The 19,200-nt window shown below is 37.5% G+C and overlaps 12 non-coding genes across 12 annotated transcripts; all 12 read right to left on the bottom strand.

The window, feature by feature from the left end:
- Window positions 1–493: 493 nt before the first annotated feature.
- Window positions 494–566, bottom strand: TRNAF-GAA (transfer RNA phenylalanine (anticodon GAA)). Its single transcript has one exon. It is a non-coding gene; the product is annotated as a tRNA-Phe (tRNA).
- Window positions 567–3,402: 2,836 nt separating this feature from the next.
- On the bottom strand, window positions 3,403–3,475 carry TRNAF-GAA (transfer RNA phenylalanine (anticodon GAA)). Its single transcript has one exon. It is a non-coding gene; the product is annotated as a tRNA-Phe (tRNA).
- A 1,675-nt stretch (window positions 3,476–5,150) lies between these two features.
- TRNAF-GAA (transfer RNA phenylalanine (anticodon GAA)) lies at window positions 5,151–5,223 on the bottom strand. The gene has a single exon. It is a non-coding gene; the product is annotated as a tRNA-Phe (tRNA).
- Window positions 5,224–6,320: 1,097 nt separating this feature from the next.
- TRNAF-GAA (transfer RNA phenylalanine (anticodon GAA)) lies at window positions 6,321–6,393 on the bottom strand. Its single transcript has one exon. It is a non-coding gene; the product is annotated as a tRNA-Phe (tRNA).
- A 1,676-nt stretch (window positions 6,394–8,069) lies between these two features.
- On the bottom strand, window positions 8,070–8,142 carry TRNAF-GAA (transfer RNA phenylalanine (anticodon GAA)). The gene has a single exon. It is a non-coding gene; the product is annotated as a tRNA-Phe (tRNA).
- Window positions 8,143–9,237: 1,095 nt separating this feature from the next.
- On the bottom strand, window positions 9,238–9,310 carry TRNAF-GAA (transfer RNA phenylalanine (anticodon GAA)). The gene has a single exon. It is a non-coding gene; the product is annotated as a tRNA-Phe (tRNA).
- A 1,676-nt stretch (window positions 9,311–10,986) lies between these two features.
- Window positions 10,987–11,059, bottom strand: TRNAF-GAA (transfer RNA phenylalanine (anticodon GAA)). The gene has a single exon. It is a non-coding gene; the product is annotated as a tRNA-Phe (tRNA).
- A 1,096-nt stretch (window positions 11,060–12,155) lies between these two features.
- TRNAF-GAA (transfer RNA phenylalanine (anticodon GAA)) lies at window positions 12,156–12,228 on the bottom strand. Its single transcript has one exon. It is a non-coding gene; the product is annotated as a tRNA-Phe (tRNA).
- A 1,675-nt stretch (window positions 12,229–13,903) lies between these two features.
- TRNAF-GAA (transfer RNA phenylalanine (anticodon GAA)) lies at window positions 13,904–13,976 on the bottom strand. The gene has a single exon. It is a non-coding gene; the product is annotated as a tRNA-Phe (tRNA).
- Window positions 13,977–15,072: 1,096 nt separating this feature from the next.
- TRNAF-GAA (transfer RNA phenylalanine (anticodon GAA)) lies at window positions 15,073–15,145 on the bottom strand. Its single transcript has one exon. It is a non-coding gene; the product is annotated as a tRNA-Phe (tRNA).
- A 1,675-nt stretch (window positions 15,146–16,820) lies between these two features.
- On the bottom strand, window positions 16,821–16,893 carry TRNAF-GAA (transfer RNA phenylalanine (anticodon GAA)). Its single transcript has one exon. It is a non-coding gene; the product is annotated as a tRNA-Phe (tRNA).
- A 1,096-nt stretch (window positions 16,894–17,989) lies between these two features.
- TRNAF-GAA (transfer RNA phenylalanine (anticodon GAA)) lies at window positions 17,990–18,062 on the bottom strand. The gene has a single exon. It is a non-coding gene; the product is annotated as a tRNA-Phe (tRNA).
- Window positions 18,063–19,200: the final 1,138 nt, after the last annotated feature.

Consider the following 19,200-nt stretch of genomic DNA (forward strand, 5'->3'; position numbering starts at 1 on the left):
CCTCCTGATGTATTATTAATAATTGTAGACGATACATACAGAACCTGGTCATTCTATTTTCGTTTATAGTTATGTGTTAAAGTGTCCAGTATCATTCAGCAGGTAACTTGGTCTGATGAGTGAATATCCTTTTTAGGGGACAATGTAGGTAGAATTTTTTTTTCTAAACTCTGAATTGACTTATACTCTGAAACACAGACCTATATGGCCAGGGTGTACAAGCTATGTCATCTGACTACTGACAGTTTTGTATAAGGGGAATTGGAGGCTGATGCAGGCAAAGCTTTACTTTAAAATAAAGCAAGAAGTTTCAAATAAATGAGGCATAGTTGAATACAAGAGAGGTGGAAGCAAGTTTGAAAGGAAGACAGAAAGTAAATAATATGTTGAATTGATTGTGTTGTTGATCAGATTGATAAAAGGTTTTGATAAAGAAGAGCGTTGATTTAACTCCAAACAGCTTTTGTGACATGAAAAGCAGAAGTTGAAATTGTGCCGAAACCCGGGATTGAACCAGGGACCTTTAGATCTTCAATCTAACGCTCTCCCAACTGAGCTATTTCGGCCTGCTGGTAGTTTGGGTCTTCATCCTTTCTTTTAAACTTCCCAAGAAAATAGATGCTCATCCTCATGCTAGAGCTATGTTTTAAGATGTCCTGTATCATTCATCAGTTAACAGGTGCAATAGGTAAATAGCATTTTTCGGATCCAGGTTAGGTAGCTTTTTTTTTTACTCTGAATGGACTAGCACCATATTACACAGAGGTATTTGGCCTGAGTAGGTAAGCTATGTCATCTGAATACTGAAATCTGTGTTCAAGGAGAAGTGGAAGCTGATGCAGACAAGAGTTTACTTTACAAAAAAGCATGAAATAGGAAACATTTGTAGTCGAAGCTGAATGCAAGAGAGGTGGAAGCAAATTTAGAAGGAGGACAGAAAGACAATTCTATGTTGAATTGATCATGTTGTCGATCAGTTGATCAAATATTTTGATAAATAAAGAAAGAAAAACTTGAGCTGATACCAAGAAATATTTTGTGAGAAGCAAGAAACCTCTCAGACTTTTCCAAAACCCAGCATTGAACAAGGGACTTTTAGATTTTCAATCTAACACTCTCCCAACTGAGCTATTTCATCCAGCTGGCCATTTTGGCTTTCTGTTGTATTTTTGATAATTGTTAAAGATAAATGCAGACCCTGGTCATTCTATCTGCATGTGCAGGTATGTGTTAAATTGTCCAATATTATTCAGCAGCTAAATTGCTCTGATGGGTAAATTTCCTTTTTAGGAGCCAAGTTAGTTAGAAGATGTTTGTAAACTATGAATGGACTTATACTCAGACACACAGACCTATATGGCGAGGGTAGGCAAACTAGGTCATCTGACTACTAACAGTTTTGTATAAGGGGAACTCGAGGCTGATGTAGGCAAAGCTTTACTTTCAATTAAAGGAAGAATTGGCAAATAAAGCAGGTAAAGTTGAATACAAGAGAGGTGGAAGCAAGTTTGACAGAAAGACAGAATGTAAAAAATATGTTGAAATGGTTGTCTTATCGATCAGCTTGATAAAAGGTTTTGGTCATTATAAACAACGTCAATATGAGTTGACTCCAAATAGCATTTATGGCATGCAAAGCAGAAGTTCAAAATGTGCCTAAACCCGGGATTGAACCAGGGACCTTTAGATCTTCAGTCTACTGCTCTCCCAACTGAGCTATTTCATCCAGCTGGCAATTTTGGCTTTCTGTTGTATTTTTTATAATTGTTAAAGAAAAATGCAGAACCTGGTCACTCTATCTGCATGTGCAGTTATGTGTTAAATTGTCCAGTATTATTCAGTAGCTAAATTGGTCTGATGGGTGAATTTCCTTTTTAGGAGCCAAGTTAGTTAGATGATGTTTGTAAACTATGAATGGACTTATACTCAGAAACACAGACCTATATGGCGAGGGTCGGCAAGCTAGGTCATCTGACTACTAACAGTTTTGTATAAGGGGAACTGGAGGCTGATGCAGGCAAAGCTTTACTTTCAATTAAAGGAAGAATTGGGAAATAAAGGAGGCAAAGTTGAATACAAGAGAGGTGGAAGCAAGTTTGAAAGAAAGACAGAAAGTAAATAATATGTTGAATTAATTGTATTGTCGATTATCTTGATAAAATGTTTTGATCATTATAAACAAAGTCAATATGAGTTGACTCAAAATAGTCTTTGTGGCATGCAAAGCAGAAGTTCAAAACGTGCCGAAACCCAGGATCGAACCAGGGACCTTTAGTCTAACGCTCTCCCAACTGAGCTATTTCGGCGTGCCAGCAGCTATAACATTCAGCCTCTTTTTTTGAACAATCCCAGAACAGAGATGCAGAACCTGGATTTTCAATCTGAGGTTAGAGCTGTGTTTTAATGTGTCCTGCATTGTTCAGCAGCTAACTGGTGAAATGGGTGAGTAGCGTTTTTGGGATAAATGTTAGGTCGTTTTTCTTTTAAAACTCTAAGTGGACCAGCACTGTATTACACAGACGTATGTCGCCTGAGTAGGTAAGCTATGTCATCTCAATACTGACAACTTTGTTCAAGGAGAAGTGAAAGCTGATGCAGACAAGAGTTTACTTTGAAAAAAGTATAAAATGGGATAAATTCGTCATCAAAGCTGATGGCAAGAGAGGTGGAAGCAAGTTTAGAAGGAGGACAGAAAGACAACTTTTTGTTGAAGTTATCATGTTGTTGATCAGTTGATAAAATATTTTGAGAAATAAAGAAAAAAAAACTAGAGCTGATTTCAAGAAATATTTTGCAACAATGTAGGATCCCCTCGCACTGTGCTGAAAGTCAGGATTGAATCAGGTACCTTAAGCTCTTCAGTCTAACGATCTCCCAACTGAGATATTTCAGCCAACAAGTCCCTGTGGCCTCCTGATGTATTATTAATAATTGTAGACGATACATACAGAACCTGGTCATTCTATTTTCGTTTATAGTTATGTGTTAAAGTGTCCAGTATCATTCAGCAGGTAACTTGGTCTGATGAGTGAATATCCTTTTTAGGTGACAATGTAGGTAGAATTTTTTTTTCTAAACTCTGAATTGACTTATACTCTGAAACACAGACCTATATGGCCAGGGTGTACAAGCTATGTCATCTGACTACTGACAGTTTTGTATAAGGGGAATTGGAGGCTGATGCAGGCAAAGCTTTACTTTAAAATAAAGCAAGAAGTTGCAAATAAATGAGGCATAGTTGAATACAAGAGAGGTGGAAGCAAGTTTGAAAGGAAGACAGAAAGTAAATAATATGTTGAATTGATTGGAGTTAAATCAACGCTCTTCTTTATCAAAACCTTTTATCAATCTGATCAACAACACAAACAGCTTTTGTGACATGAAAAGCAGAAGTTGAAATTGTGCCGAAACCCGGGATTGAACCAGGGACCTTTAGATCTTCAGTCTAACGCTCTCCCAACTGAGCTATTTCGGCCTGCTGGTAGTTTGGGTCTTCATCCTTTCTTTTAAACTTCCCAAGAAAATAGATGCTCAACCTCATGCTAGAGCTATGTTTTAAGATGTCCTGTATCATTCATCAGTTAACGGGTGCAATAGGTAAATAGCATTTTTCGGATCCAGGTTAGGTAGCTTTTTTTTTTACTCTGAATGGACTAGCACCATATTACACAGAGGTATTTGGCCTGAGTAGGTAAGCTATGTCATCTGAATACTGACATCTGTGTTCAAGGAGAAGTGGAAGCTGATGCAGACAAGAGTTTACTTTACAAAAAAGCATGAAATAGGAAACATTTGTAGTCGAAGCTGAATGCAAGAGAGGTGGAAGCAAATTTAGAAGGAGGACAGAAAGACAATTCTATGTTGAATTGATCATGTTGTCGATCAGTTGATCAAATATTTTGATAAATAAAGAAAGAAAAACTTGAGCTGATACCAAGAAATATTTTGTGAGAAGCAAGAAACCTCTCAGACTTTTCCGAAACCCAGCATTGAACAATGGACTTTTAGATTTTCAATCTAACACTCTCCCAACTGAGCTATTTCATCCAGCTGGCCATTTTGGCTTTCTGTTGTATTTTTGATAATTGTTAAAGATAAATGCAGACCCTGGTCATTCTATCTGCATGTGCAGTTATGTGTTAAATTGTCCAATATTATTCAGCAGCTAAATTGGTCTGATGGGTGAATTTCCTTTTTAGGAGCCAAGTTAGTTAGAAGATGTTTGTAAACTATGAATGGACTTATACTCAGACACACAGACCTATATGGCGAGGGTAGGCAAACTAGGTCATCTGACTACTAACAGTTTTGTATAAGGGGAACTCGAGGCTGATGCAGGCAAAGCTTTACTTTCAATTAAAGGAAGAATTGGCAAATAAAGCAGGTAAAGTTGAATACAAGAGAGGTGGAAGCAAGTTTGACAGAAAGACAGAATGTAAAAAATATGTTGAAATGGTTGTCTTATCGATCAGCTTGATAAAAGGTTTTGATCATTATAAACAACGTCAATATGAGTTGACTCCAAATAGCATTTGTGGCATGCAAAGCAGAAGTTCAAAATGTGCCTAAACCCGGGATTGAACCAGGGACCTTTAAATCTTCAGTCTACTGCTCTCCCAACTGAGCTATTTCATCCAGCTGGCAATTTTGGCTTTCTGTTGTATTTTTTATAATTGTTAAAGATAAATGCAGAACCTGGTCACTCTATCTGCATGTGCAGTTATGTGTTAAATTGTCCAGTATTATTCAGTAGCTAAATTGGTCTGATGGGTGAATTTCCTTTTTAGGAGCCAAGTTAGTTAGATGATGTTTGTAAACTATGAATGGACTTATACTCAGAAACACAGACCTATATGGCGAGGGTCGGCAAGCTAGGTCATCTGACTACTAACAGTTTTGTATAAGGGGAACTGGAGGCTGATGCAGGCAAAGCTTTACTTTCAATTAAAGGAAGAATTGGGAAATAAAGGAGGCAAAGTTGAATACAAGAGAGGTGGAAGCAAGTTTGAAAGAAAGACAGAAAGTAAATAATATGTTGAATTAATTGTATTGTCGATTATCTTGATAAAAGGTTTTGATCATTATAAACAAAGTCAATATGAGTTGACTCAAAATAGTCTTTGTGGCATGCAAAGCAGAAGTTCAAAATGTGCCGAAACCCGGGATCGAACCAGGGACCTTTAGATCTTCAGTCTAACGCTCTCCCAACTGAGCTATTTCAGCCTGCCAGCAGCTATAGTATTCAGCCTCTTTTTTTGAACGATCCCAGAACAGAGATGCAGAACCTGGATTTTCAATCTGAGGTTAGAGCTGTGTTTTAATGTGTCCTGCATTGTTCAGCAGCTAACTGGTGAAATGGGTGAGTAGCGTTTTTGGGATAAATGTTAGGTCGTTTTTCTTTTAAAACTCTAAGTGGACCAGCACTGTATTACACAGACGTATGTCGCCTGAGTAGGTAAGCTATGTCATCTCAATACTGACAACTTTGTTCAAGGAGAAGTGAAAGCTGATGCAGACAAGAGTTTGCTTTGAAAAAAGTATAAAATGGGATAAATTCGTCATCAAAGCTGATGGCAAGAGAGGTGGAAGCAAGTTTAGAAGGAGGACAGAAAGACAACTTTTTGTTGAAGTTATCATGTTGTTGATCAGTTGATAAAATATTTTGAGAAATAAAGAAAAAAAAACCTAGAGCTGATTTCAAGAAATATTTTGCAAGAATGTAGGATCCCCTCGCACTGTGCTGAAAGTCAGGATTGAATCAGGTACCTTAAGCTCTTCAGTCTAACGATCTCCCAACTGAGATATTTCAGCCAACAAGTCCCTGTGGCCTCCTGATGTATTATTAATAATTGTAGACGATACATACAGAACCTGGTCATTCTATTTTCGTTTATAGTTATGTGTTAAAGTGTCCAGTATCATTCAGCAGGTAACTTGGTCTGATGAGTGAATATCCTTTTTAGGGGACAATGTAGGTAGAATTTTTTTTTCTAAACTCTGAATTGACTTATACTCTGAAACACAGACCTATATGGCCAGGGTGTACAAGCTATGTCATCTGACTACTGACAGTTTTGTATAAGGGGAATTGGAGGCTGATGCAGGCAAAGCTTTACTTTAAAATAAAGCAAGAAGTTTCAAATAAATGAGGCATAGTTGAATACAAGAGAGGTGGAAGCAAGTTTGAAAGGAAGACAGAAAGTAAATAATATGTTGAATTGATTGTGTTGTTGATCAGATTGATAAAAGGTTTTGATAAAGAAGAGCGTTGATTTAACTCCAAACAGCTTTTGTGACATGAAAAGCAGAAGTTGAAATTGTGCCGAAACCCGGGATTGAACCAGGGACCTTTAGATCTTCAGTCTAACGCTCTCCCAACTGAGCTATTTCGGCCTGCTGGTAGTTTGGGTCTTCATCCTTTCTTTTAAACTTCCCAAGAAAATAGATGCTCAACCTCATGCTAGAGCTATGTTTTAAGATGTCATGTATCATTCATCAGTTAACGGGTGCAATAGGTAAATAGCATTTTTCGGATCCAGGTTAGGTAGCTTTTGTTTTTTACTCTGAATGGACTAGCACCATATTACACAGAGGTATTTGGCCTGAGTAGGTAAGCTATGTCATCTGAATACTGAAATCTGTGTTCAAGGAGAAGTGGAAGCTGATGCAGACAAGAGTTTACTTTACAAAAAAGCATGAAATAGGAAACATTTGTAGTCGAAGCTGAATGCAAGAGAGGTGGAAGCAAATTTAGAAGGAGGACAGAAAGACAATTCTATGTTGAATTGATCATGTTGTCGATCAGTTGATCAAATATTTTGATAAATAAAGAAAGAAAAACTTGAGCTGATACCAAGAAATATTTTGTGAGAAGCAAGAAACCTCTCAGACTTTTCCGAAACCCAGCATTGAACAAGGGACTTTTAGATTTTCAATCTAACACTCTCCCAACTGAGCTATTTCATCCAGCTGGCCATTTTGGCTTTCTGTTGTATTTTTGATAATTGTTAAAGATAAATGCAGACCCTGGTCATTCTATCTGCATGTGCAGTTATGTGTTAAATTGTCCAATATTATTCAGCAGCTAAATTGGTCTGATGGGTGAATTTCCTTTTTAGGAGCCAAGTTAGTTAGAAGATGTTTGTAAACTATGAATGGACTTATACTCAGACACACAGACCTATATGGCGAGGGTAGGCAAACTAGGTCATCTGACTACTAACAGTTTTGTATAAGGGGAACTCGAGGCTGATGCAGGCAAAGCTTTACTTTCAATTAAAGGAAGAATTGGCAAATAAAGCAGGTAAAGTTGAATACAAGAGAGGTGGAAGCAAGTTTGACAGAAAGACAGAATGTAAAAAATATGTTGAAATGGTTGTCTTATCGATCAGCTTGATAAAAGGTTTTGATCATTATAAACAACGTCAATATGAGTTGACTCCAAATAGCATTTGTGGCATGCAAAGCAGAAGTTCAAAATGTGCCTAAACCCGGGATTGAACCAGGGACCTTTAAATCTTCAGTCTACTGCTCTCCCAACTGAGCTATTTCATCCAGCTGGCAATTTTGGCTTTCTGTTGTATTTTTTATAATTGTTAAAGATAAATGCAGAACCTGGTCACTCTATCTGCATGTGCAGTTATGTGTTAAATTGTCCAGTATTATTCAGTAGCTAAATTGGTCTGATGGGTGAATTTCCTTTTTAGGAGCCAAGTTAGTTAGATGATGTTTGTAAACTATGAATGGACTTATACTCAGAAACACAGACCTATATGGCGAGGGTCGGCAAGCTAGGTCATCTGACTACTAACAGTTTTGTATAAGGGGAACTGGAGGCTGATGCAGGCAAAGCTTTACTTTCAATTAAAGGAAGAATTGGGAAATAAAGGAGGCAAAGTTGAATACAAGAGAGGTGGAAGCAAGTTTGAAAGAAAGACAGAAAGTAAATAATATGTTGAATTAATTGTATTGTCGATTATCTTGATAAAAGGTTTTGATCATTATAAACAAAGTCAATATGAGTTGACTCAAAATAGTCTTTGTGGCATGCAAAGCAGAAGTTCAAAATGTGCCGAAACCCGGGATCGAACCAGGGACCTTTAGATCTTCAGTCTAACACTCTCCCAACTGAGCTATTTCGGCCTGCCAGCAGCTATAGTATTCAGCCTCTTTTTTTGAACAATCCCAGAACAGAGATGCAGAACCTGGATTTTCAATCTGAGGTTAGAGCTGTGTTTTAATGTGTCCTGCATTGTTCAGCAGCTAACTGGTGAAATGGGTGAGTAGCGTTTTTGGGATAAATGTTAGGTCGTTTTTCTTTTAAAACTCTGAGTGGACCAGCACTGTATTACACAGACGTATGTCGCCTGAGTAGGTAAGCTATGTCATCTCAATACTGACAACTTTGTTCAAGGAGAAGTGAAAGCTGATGCAGACAAGAGTTTACTTTGAAAAAAGTATAAAATGGGATAAATTCGTCATCAAAGTTGATGGCAAGAGAGGTGGAAGCAAGTTTAGAAGGAGGACAGAAAGACAACTTTTTGTTGAAGTTATCATGTTGTTGATCAGTTGATAAAATATTTTGAGAAATAAAGAAAAAAAAACTAGAGCTGATTTCAAGAAATATTTTGCAAGAATGTAGGATCCCCTCGCACTGTGCTGAAAGTCAGGATTGAATCAGGTACCTTAAGCTCTTCAGTCTAACGATCTCCCAACTGAGATATTTCAGCCAACAAGTCCCTGTGGCCTCCTGATGTATTATTAATAATTGTAGACGATACATACAGAACCTGGTCATTCTATTTTCGTTTATAGTTATGTGTTAAAGTGTCCAGTATCATTCAGCAGGTAACTTGGTCTGATGAGTGAATATCCTTTTTAGGGGACAATGTAGGTAGAATTTTTTTTTCTAAACTCTGAATTGACTTATACTCTGAAACACAGACCTATATGGCCAGGGTGTACAAGCTATGTCATCTGACTACTGACAGTTTGTATAAGGGGAATTGGAGGCTGATGCAGGCAAAGCTTTACTTTAAAATAAAGCAAGAAGTTTCAAATAAATGAGGCATAGTTGAATACAAGAGAGGTGGAAGCAAGTTTGAAAAGAAGACAGAAAGTAAATAATATGTTGAATTGATTGTGTTGTTGATCAGATTGATAAAAGGTTTTGATAAAGAAGAGCGTTGATTTAACTCCAAACAGCTTTTGTGACATGAAAAGCATAAGTTGAAATAGTGCCGAAACCCGGGATTGAACCAGGGACCTTTAGATCTTCAGTCTAACGCTCTCCCAACTGAGCTATTTCGGCCTGCTGGTAGTTTGGGTCTTCATCCTTTCTTTTAAACTTCCCAAGAAAATAGATGCTCAACCTCATGCTAGAGCTATGTTTTAAGATGTCCTGTATCATTCATCAGTTAACGGGTGCAATAGGTAAATAGCATTTTTCGGATCCAGGTTAGGTAGCTTTTGTTTTTTACTCTGAATGGACTAGCACCATATTACACAGAGGTATTTAGCCTGAGTAGGTAAGCTATGTCATCTGAATACTGAAATCTGTGTTCAAGGAGAAGTGGAAGCTGATGCAGACAAGAGTTTACTTTACAAAAAAGCATGAAATAGGAAACATTTGTAGTCGAAGCTGAATGCAAGAGAGGTGGAAGCAAATTTAGAAGGAGGACAGAAAGACAATTCTATGTTGAATTGATCATGTTGTCGATCAGTTGATCAAATATTTTGATAAATAAAGAAAGAAAAACTTGAGCTGATACCAAGAAATATTTTGTGAGAAGCAAGAAACCTCTCAGACTTTTCCGAAACCCAGCATTGAACAAGGGACTTTTAGATTTTCAATCTAACACTCTCCCAACTGAGCTATTTCATCCAGCTGGCCATTTTGGCTTTCTGTTGTATTTTTGATAATTGTTAAAGATAAATGCAGACCCTGGTCATTCTATCTGCATGTGCAGTTATGTGTTAAATTGTCCAATATTATTCAGCAGCTAAATTGGTCTGATGGGTGAATTTCCTTTTTAGGAGCCAAGTTAGTTAGAAGATGTTTGTAAACTATGAATGGACTTATACTCAGACACACAGACCTATATGGCGAGGGTAGGCAAACTAGGTCATCTGACTACTAACAGTTTTGTATAAGGGGAACTCGAGGCTGATGCAGGCAAAGCTTTACTTTCAATTAAAGGAAGAATTGGCAAATAAAGCAGGTAAAGTTGAATACAAGAGAGGTGGAAGCAAGTTTGACAGAAAGACAGAATGTAAAAAATATGTTGAAATGGTTGTCTTTTCGATCAGCTTGATAAAAGGTTTTGATCATTATAAACAACGTCAATATGAGTTGACTCCAAATAGCATTTGTGGCATGCAAAGCAGAAGTTCAAAATGTGCCTAAACCCGGGATTGAACCAGGGACCCTTAGATCTTCAGTCTACTGCTCTCCCAACTGAGCTATTTCATCCAGCTGGCAATTTTGGCTTTCTGTTGTATGTTTTATAATTGTTAAAGATAAATGCAGAACCTGGTCACTCTATCTGCATGTGCAGTTATGTGTTAAATTGTCCAGTATTATTCAGTAGCTAAATTGGTCTGATGGGTGAATTTCCTTTTTAGGAGCCAAGTTAGTTAGATGATGTTTGTAAACTATGAATGGACTTATACTCAGAAACACAGACCTATATGGCGAGGGTCGGCAAGCTAGGTCATCTGACTACTAACAGTTTTGTATAAGGGGAACTGGAGGCTGATGCAGGCAAAGCTTTACTTTCAATTAAAGGAAGAATTGGGAAATAAAGGAGGCAAAGTTGAATACAAGAGAGGTGGAAGCAAGTTTGAAAGAAAGACAGAAAGTAAATAATATGTTGAATTAATTGTATTGTCGATTATCTTGATAAAAGGTTTTGATCATTATAAACAAAGTCAATATGAGTTGACTCAAAATAGTCTTTGTGGCATGCAAAGCAGAAGTTCAAAATGTGCCGAAACCCGGGATCGAACCAGGGACCTTTAGATCTTCAGTCTAACACTCTCCCAACTGAGCTATTTCGGCCTGCCAGCAGCTATAGTATTCAGCCTCATTTTTTGAACAATCCCAGAACAGAGATGCAGAACCTGGATTTTCAATCTGAGGTTAGAGCTGTGTTTTAATGTGTCCTGCATTGTTCAGCAGCTAACTGGTGAAATGGGTGAGTAGCGTTTTTGGGATAAATGTTAGGTTGTTTTTCTTTTAAAACTCTGAGTGGACCAGCACTGTATTACACAGACGTATGTCGCCTGAGTAGGTAAGCTATGTCATCTCAATACTGACAACTTTGTTCAAGGAGAAGTGAAAGCTGATGCAGACAAGAGTTTACTTTGAAAAAAGTATAAAATGGGATAAATTCGTCATCAAAGCTGATGGCAAGAGAGGTGGAAGCAAGTTTAGAAGGAGGACAGAAAGACAACTTTTTGTTGAAGTTATCATGTTGTTGATCAGTTGATAAAATATTTTGAGAAATAAAGAAAAAAAAACTAGAGCTGATTTCAAGAAATATTTTGCAACAATGTAGGATCCCCTCGCACTGTGCTGAAAGTCAGGATTGAATCAGGTACCTTAAGCTCTTCAGTCTAACGATCTCCCAACTGAGATATTTCAGCCAACAAGTCCCTGTGGCCTCCTGATGTATTATTAATAATTGTAGACGATACATACAGAACCTGGTCATTCTATTTTCGTTTATAGTTATGTGTTAAAGTGTCCAGTATCATTCAGCAGGTAACTTGGTCTGATGAGTGAATATCCTTTTTAGGGGACAATGTAGGTAGAATTTTTTTTTCTAAACTCTGAATTGACTTATACTCTGAAACACAGACCTATATGGCCAGGGTGTACAAGCTATGTCATCTGACTACTGACAGTTTTGTATAAGGGGAATTGGAGGCTGATGCAGGCAAAGCTTTACTTTAAAATAAAGCAAGAAGTTGCAAATAAATGAGGCATAGTTGAATACAAGAGAGGTGGAAGCAAGTTTGAAAGGAAGACAGAAAGTAAATAATATGTTGAATTGATTGGAGTTAAATCAACGCTCTTCTTTATCAAAACCTTTTATCAATCTGATCAACAACACAAACAGCTTTTGTGACATGAAAAGCAGAAGTTGAAATTGTGCCGAAACCCGGGATTGAACCAGGGACCTTTAGATCTTCAGTCTAACGCTCTCCCAACTGAGCTATTTCGGCCTGCTGGTAGTTTGGGTCTTCATCCTTTCTTTTAAACTTCCCAAGAAAATAGATGCTCAACCTCATGCTAGAGCTATGTTTTAAGATGTCCTGTATCATTCATCAGTTAACGGGTGCAATAGGTAAATAGCATTTTTCGGATCCAGGTTAGGTAGCTTTTTTTTTTACTCTGAATGGACTAGCACCATATTACACAGAGGTATTTGGCCTGAGTAGGTAAGCTATGTCATCTGAATACTGAAATCTGTGTTCAAGGAGAAGTAGAAGCTGATGCAGACAAGAGTTTACTTTACAAAAAAGCATGAAATAGGAAACATTTGTAGTCGAAGCTGAATGCAAGAGAGGTGGAAGCAAATTTAGAAGGAGGACAGAAAGACAATTCTATGTTGAATTGATCATGTTGTCGATCAGTTGATCAAATATTTTGATAAATAAAGAAAGAAAAACTTGAGCTGATACCAAGAAATATTTTGTGAGAAGCAAGAAACCTCTCAGACTTTTCCGAAACCCAGCATTGAACAAGGGACTTTTAGATTTTCAATCTAACACTCTCCCAACTGAGCTATTTCATCCAGCTGGCCATTTTGGCTTTCTGTTGTATTTTTGATAATTGTTAAAGATAAATGCAGACCCTGGTCATTCTATCTGCATGTGCAGTTATGTGTTAAATTGTCCAATGTTATTCAGCAGCTAAATTGGTCTGATGGGTGAATTTCCTTTTTAGGAGCCAAGTTAGTTAGAAGATGTTTGTAAACTATGAATGGACTTATACTCAGACACACAGACCTATGTGGCGAGGGTAGGCAAACTAGGTCATCTGACTACTAACAGTTTTGTATAAGGGGAACTCGAGGCTGATGCAGGCAAAGCTTTACTTTCAATTAAAGGAAGAATTGGCAAATAAAGCAGGTAAATTTGAATACAAGAGAGGTGGAAGCAAGTTTGACAGAAAGACAGAATGTAAAAAATATGTTGAAATGGTTGTCTTTTCGATCAGCTTGATAAAAGGTTTTGATCATTATAAACAACGTCAATATGAGTTGACTCCAAATAGCATTTGTAGCATGCAAAGCATAAGTTCAAAATGTGCCTAAACCCGGGATTGAACCAGGGACCTTTAGATCTTCAGTATACTGCTCTCCCAACTGAGCTATTTCATCCAGCTGGCAATTTTGGCTTTCTGTTGTATTTTTTATAATTGTTAAAGATAAATGCAGAACCTGGTCACTCTATGTGCATGTGCAGTTATGTGTTAAATTGTCCAGTATTATTCAGTAGCTAAATTGGTCTGATGGGTGAATTTCCTTTTTAGGAGCCAAGTTAGTTAGATGATGTTTGTAAACTATGAATGGACTTATACTCAGAAACACAGACCTATATGGCGAGGGTCGGCAAGCTAGGTCATCTGACTACTAACAGTTTTGTATAAGGGGAACTGGAGGCTAATGCAGGCAAAGCTTTACTTTCAATTAAAGGAAGAATTGGGAAATAAAGGAGGCAAAGTTGAATACAAGAGAGGTGGAAGCAAGTTTGAAAGAAAGACAGAAAGTAAATAATATGTTGAATTAATTGTATTGTCGATTATCTTGATAAAAGGTTTTGATCATTATAAACAAAGTCAATATGAGTTGACTCAAAATAGTCTTTGTGGCATGCAAAGCAGAAGTTCAAAATGTGCCGAAACCCGGGATCGAACCAGGGACCTTTAGATCTTCAGTCTAACACTCTCCCAACTGAGCTATTTCGGCCTGCCAGCAGCTATAGTATTCAGCCTCTTTTTTTGAACAATCCCAGAACAGAGATGCAGAACCTGGATTTTCAATCTGAGGTTAGAGCTGTGTTTTAATGTGTCCTGCATTGTTCAGCAGCTAACTGGTGAAATGGGTGAGTAGCGTTTTTGGGATAAATGTTAGGTCGTTTTTCTTTTAAAACTCTGAGTGGACCAGCACTGTATTACACAGACGTATGTCGCCTGAGTAGGTAAGCTATGTCATCTCAATACTGACAACTTTGTTCAAGGAGAAGTGAAAGCTGATGCAGACAAGAGTTTACTTTGAAAAAAGTATAAAATGGGATAAATTCGTCATCAAAGTTGATGGCAAGAGAGGTGGAAGCAAGTTTAGAAGGAGGACAGAAAGACAACTTTTTGTTGAAGTTATCATGTTGTTGATCAGTTGATAAAATATTTTGAGAAATAAAGAAAAAAAAACTAGAGCTGATTTCAAGAAATATTTTGCAAGAATGTAGGATCCCCTCGCACTGTGCTGAAAGTCAGGATTGAATCAGGTACCTTAAGCTCTTCAGTCTAACGATCTCCCAACTGAGATATTTCAGCCAACAAGTCCCTGTGGCCTCCTGATGTATTATTAATAATTGTAGACGATACATACAGAACCTGGTCATTCTATTTTCGTTTATAGTTATGTGTTAAAGTGTCCAGTATCATTCAGCAGGTAACTTGGTCTGATGAGTGAATATCCCTTTTAGGGGACAATGTAGGTAGAATTTTTTTTTCTAAACTCTGAATTGACTTATACTCTGAAACACAGACCTATATGGCCAGGGTGTACAAGCTATGTCATCTGACTACTGACAGTTTTGTATAAGGGGAATTGGAGGCTGATGCAGGCAAAGCTTTACTTTAAAATAAAGCAAGAAGTTTCAAATAAATGAGGCATAGTTGAATACAAGAGAGGTGGAAGCAAGTTTGAAAAGAAGACAGAAAGTAAATAATATGTTGAATTGATTGTGTTGTTGATCAGATTGATAAAAGGTTTTGATAAAGAAGAGCGTTGATTTAACTCCAAACAGCTTTTGTGACATGAAAAGCAGAAGTTGAAATTGTGCCGAAACCCGGGATTGAACCAGGGACCTTTAGATCTTCAGTCTAACGCTCTCCCAACTGAGCTATTTCGGCCTGCTGGTAGTTTGGGTCTTCATCCTTTCTTTTAAACTTCCCAAGAAAATAGATGCTCAACCTCATGCTAGAGCTATGTTTTAAGATGTCCTGTATCATTCATCAGTTAACGGGTGCAATAGGTAAATAGCATTTTTCGGATCCAGGTTAGGTAGCTTTTTTTTTTACTCTGAATGGACTAGCACCATATTACACAGAGGTATTTAGCCTGAGTAGGTAAGCTATGTCATCTGAATACTGAAATCTGTGTTCAAGGAGAAGTGGAAGCTGATGCAGACAAGAGTTTAATTTACAAAAAAGCATGAAATAGGAAACATTTGTAGTCGAAGCTGAATGCAAGAGAGGTGGAAGCAAATTTAGAAGGAGGACAGAAAGACAATTCTATGTTGAATTGATCATGTTGTCGATCAGTTGATCAAATATTTTGATAAATAAAGAAAGAAAAACTTGAGCTGATACCAAGAAATATTTTGTGAGAAGCAAGAAACCTCTCAGACTTTTCCGAAACCCAGCATTGAACAAGGGACTTTTAGATTTTCAATCTAACACTCTCCCAACTGAGCTATTTCATCCAGCTGGCCATTTTGGCTTTCTGTTGTATTTTTGATAATTGTTAAAGATAAATGCAGACCCTGGTCATTCTATCTGCATGTGCAGTTATGTGTTAAATTGTCCAATATTATTCAGCAGCTAAATTGGTCTGATGGGTGAATTTCCTTTTTAGGAGCCAAGTTAGTTAGAAGATGTTTGTAAACTATGAATGGACTTATACTCAGACACACAGACCTATATGGCGAGGGTAGGCAAACTAGGTCATCTGACTACTAACAGTTTTGTATAAGGGGAACTCGAGGCTGATGCAGGCAAAGCTTTACTTTCAATTAAAGGAAGAATTGGCAAATAAAGCAGGTAAAGTTGAATACAAGAGAGGTGGAAGCAAGTTTGACAGAAAGACAGAATGTAAAAAATATGTTGAAATGGTTGTCTTTTCGATCAGCTTGATAAAAGGTTTTGATCATTATAAACAACGTCAATATGAGTTGACTCCAAATAGCATTTGTGGCATGCAAAGCAGAAGTTCAAAATGTGCCTAAACCCGGGATTGAACCAGGGACCTTTAGATCTTCAGTCTACTGCTCTCCCAACTGAGCTATTTCATCCAGCTGGCAATTTTGGCTTTCTGTTGTATTTTTTATAATTGTTAAAGATAAATGCAGAACCTGGTCACTCTATCTGCATGTGCAGTTATGTGTTAAATTGTCCAGTATTATTCAGTAGCTAAATTGGTCTGATGGGTGAATTTCCTTTTTAGGAGCCAAGTTAGTTAGATGATGTTTGTAAACTATGAATGGACTTATACTCAGAAACACAGACCTATATGGCGAGGGTCGGCAAGCTAGGTCATCTGACTACTAACAGTTTTGTATAAGGGGAACTGGAGGCTGATGCAGGCAAAGCTTTACTTTCAATTAAAGGAAGAATTGGGAAATAAAGGAGGCAAAGTTGAATACAAGAGAGGTGGAAGCAAGTTTGAAAGAAAGACAGAAAGTAAATAATATGTTGAATTAATTGTATTGTCGATTATCTTGATAAAAGGTTTTGATCATTATAAACAAAGTCAATATGAGTTGACTCAAAATAGTCTTTGTGGCATGCAAAGCAGAAGTTCAAAATGTGCCGAAACCCGGGATCGAACCAGGGACCTTTAGATCTTCAGTCTAACACTCTCCCAACTGAGCTATTTCGGCCTGCCAGCAGCTATAGTATTCAGCCTCATTTTTTGAACAATCCCAGAACAGAGATGCAGAACCTGGATTTTCAATCTGAGGTTAGAGCTGTGTTTTAATGTGTCCTGCATTGTTCAGCAGCTAACTGGTGAAATGGGTGAGTAGCGTTTTTGGGATAAATGTTAGGTTGTTTTTCTTTTAAAACTCTGAGTGGACCAGCACTGTATTACACAGACGTATGTCGCCTGAGTAGGTAAGCTATGTCATCTCAATACTGACAACTTTGTTCAAGGAGAAGTGAAAGCTGATGCAGACAAGAGTTTACTTTGAAAAAAGTATAAAATGGGATAAATTCGTCATCAAAGTTGATGGCAAGAGAGGTGGAAGCAAGTTTAGAAGGAGGACAGAAAGACAACTTTTTGTTGAAGTTATCATGTTGTTGATCAGTTGATAAAATATTTTGAGAAATAAAGAAAAAAAAACTAGAGCTGATTTCAAGAAATATTTTGCAAGAATGTAGGATCCCCTCGCACTGTGCTGAAAGTCAGGATTGAATCAGGTACCTTAAGCTCTTCAGTCTAACGATCTCCCAACTGAGATATTTCAGCCAACAAGTCCCTGTGGCCTCCTGATGTATTATTAATAATTGTAGACGATACATACAGAACCTGGTCATTCTATTTTCGTTTATAGTTATGTGTTAAAGTGTCCAGTATCATTCAGCAGGTAACTTGGTCTGATGAGTGAATATCCTTTTTAGGGGACAAGGTAGGTAGAATTTTTTTTTCTAAACTCTGAATTGACTTATACTCTGAAACACAGACCTATATGGCCAGGGTGTACAAGCTATGTCATCTGACTACTGACAGTTTTGTATAAGGGGAATTGGAGGCTGATGCAGGCAAAGCTTTACTTTAAAATAAAGCAAGAAGTTGCAAATAAATGAGGCATAGTTGAATACAAGAGAGGTGGAAGCAAGTTTGAAAGGAAGACGGAAAGTAAATAATATGTTGAATTGATTGTGTTGTTGATCAGATTGATAAAAGGTTTTGATAAAGAAGAGCGTTGATTTAACTCCAAACAGCTTTTGTGACATGAAAAGCAGAAGTTGAAATTGTGCCGAAACCCGGGATTGAACCAGGGACCTTTAGATCTTCAGTCTAACGCTCTCCCAACTGAGCTATTTCGGCCTGCTGGTAGTTTGGGTCTTCATCCTTTCTTTTAAACTTCCCAAGAAAATAGATGCTCAACCTCATGCTAGAGCTATGTTTTAAGATGTCCTGTATCATTCATCACTTAACGGGTGCAATAGGTAAATAGCATTTTTCGGATCCAGGTTAGGTAGCTTTTGTTTTTTACTCTGAATGGACTAGCACCATATTACACAGAGGTATTTGGCCTGAGTAGGTAAGCTATGTCATCTGAATACTGAAATCTGTGTTCAAGGAGAAGTGGAAGCTGATGCAGACAAGAGTTTACTTTACAAAAAAGCATGAAATAGGAAACATTTGTAGTCGAAGCTGAATGCAAGAGAGGTGGAAGCAAATTTAGAAGGAGGACAGAAAGACAATTCTATGTTGAATTGATCATGTTGTCGATCAGTTGATCAAATATTTTGATAAATAAAGAAAGAAAAACTTGAGCTGATACCAAGAAATATTTTGTGAGAAGCAAGAAACCTCTCAGACTTTTCCGAAACCCAGCATTGAACAAGGGACTTTTAGATTTTCAATCTAACACTCTCCCAACTGAGCTATTTCATCCAGCTGGCCATTTTGGCTTTCTGTTGTATTTTTGATAATTGTTAAAGATAAATGCAGACCCTGGTCATTCTATCTGCATGTGCAGTTATGTGTTAAATTGTCCAATATTATTCAGCAGCTAAATTGGTCTGATGGGTGAATTTCCTTTTTAGGAGCCAAGTTAGTTAGAAGATGTTTGTAAACTATGAATGGACTTATACTCAGACACACAGACCTATATGGCGAGGGTAGGCAAACTAGGTCATCTGACTACTAACAGTTTTGTATAAGGGGAACTCGAGGCTGATGCAGGCAAAGCTTTACTTTCAATTAAAGGAAGAATTGGCAAATAAAGCAGGTAAAGTTGAATACAAGAGAGGTGGAAGCAAGTTTGACAGAAAGACAGAATGTAAAAAATATGTTGAAATGGTTGTCTTATCGATCAGCTTGATAAATGGTTTTGATCATTATAAACAACGTCAATATGAGTTGACTACAAATAGCATTTGTGGCATGCAAAGCAGAAGTTCAAAACGTGCCTAAACCCGGGATTGAACCAGGGACCTTTAGATCTTCAGTCTACTGC

This window comes from Triturus cristatus, chromosome 8 (genome assembly GCF_964204655.1).
Source record: "Triturus cristatus chromosome 8, aTriCri1.1, whole genome shotgun sequence".
Taxonomy (NCBI): Eukaryota; Metazoa; Chordata; class Amphibia; order Caudata; family Salamandridae; genus Triturus; species Triturus cristatus.